At 39.5% G+C, this 1,466-nt stretch overlaps 1 protein-coding gene across 1 annotated transcript in view; it reads left to right on the top strand.

The window, feature by feature from the left end:
* LOC118414567 (TBC1 domain family member 14-like) overlaps positions 1-1,466 on the top strand; it is a gene marked incomplete in the record, with an annotated part of 37,638 nt that overhangs the window by 19,420 nt on the left and 16,752 nt on the right.

Below are 1,466 nucleotides of genomic sequence, written 5' to 3'. Positions count from 1 at the left end.
ATCTTTGAGGATAAAGTATGGTGTTTTTGCAGTAGCCAGAAGTGCAATGGCTCATGTTTCAATTTCAGCCATCCAATGGAGAGAATAACTTGGCATGGTCTTACTCTTAGGAAAATTTCCATGCAGTTTCCACATCCTGACAATTCACAGGGCTAGCCTAGCCTGGTTACCAAACCCCAGCCCGATCTCAAGTATCTATCATGCAGGAAAGATATATCTTGAGGTTGGGGTATGGAATCCAGGCTAGGGCTAGCCCAGCTCCTGTATTACATCCCACATGCCAGTTAGTGTGTAGGAGGACACATGGGGCCACACAATACTGACAGATCAGGAACACTCCATGGGGGGCAGAAAGTCTCCAAGTCCATTTAAGATTGGATCAGTCCACTCTTGGAAAAAAGGGATGATATTCTTACGATGTTACTGTTTTTTTCTAGTGTTCTTCAGTTTGCGTCCTTATTTGTTTTGCTTGGTTTGCTATAAGTTTGAGTACCTTGCATGGCTTTGTACTGCAACTTCAAACAATTGCTGGACTTGTAAGTTCTTGAATGCTATTTCAGAATGTCTTACCTTGAATAGAACAAATAGATGGTACATCCTTACAGGTGGTTCACTTTAGATTGGTGCCAATAGGACATGGGACTGATTTAAACCATGTGTTTACTTATGTAAGATAAAAGGGCTAAAAAAAATCCAGATAAGTTCTTTCACAACTTAATGTGATATGTTGGAGTGGAAAATTTCCCACAGAAGCTTTTGGCTGAATCATGAGTGAAAAGCAAAGTGTACTTTTATTTTGGTGCAGGTAGCACATAATAACTTGTACAAATGTAAATGTTTAAACTTAAAATGAATTTTGATACACACACCGCTAGTCTACCAGTGGACTAGCCCCCTGCTGTACTGATTGCTCAAAAGTTGTGTGGCCGAAGGGCTATTGAAATAGGATGGGCCCCGCCCTATGCACCATCTGGTGTAGGAAGGACTGTACTAACAGTAATCACTATTTTGAAGAACTAAACACTATACACATGTATGCAGGGTGGTATTTCAAAGAGCCCTTTTTGGATTCAAGAAATTGTGAGAAAAATAGTCTGTTGGTGCGTGGAAATGTTAGCAAGTGTTTTCCCACCACCCTATGGGTTTTGGAATGTTTTTGGAATGTTTGGATCTCAGAGTAACATGCCAGGCTAACCCATCCAAGGCAAGATTGATATGGTGTGCGGTTGTTTATAAACAAAATATCAAACACAACAAAAAATATAGGAACAGTTGTTCTAGCAGTTGTCACACTTGGTACAAAGTGGATGGCATTGACACATGTACATGTATTTGTTTTTGTATGTGTGGGGTTAGTACATTACGAATGAAACAAAATTCTCATTGCCCATTTTAAATTGTACATAGATTCTAAGACCTCCCTAATATCTTACCACTGATAACAACGTTTTACGATAAATTAGATG

Source organism: Branchiostoma floridae, chromosome 4 (assembly GCF_000003815.2).
Source record: "Branchiostoma floridae strain S238N-H82 chromosome 4, Bfl_VNyyK, whole genome shotgun sequence".
NCBI lineage: Eukaryota > Metazoa > Chordata > Leptocardii > Amphioxiformes > Branchiostomatidae > Branchiostoma > Branchiostoma floridae.
Note: the sequence above shows the minus strand (reverse complement) of the source record. Positions and strands in the feature narration are given on the sequence as shown.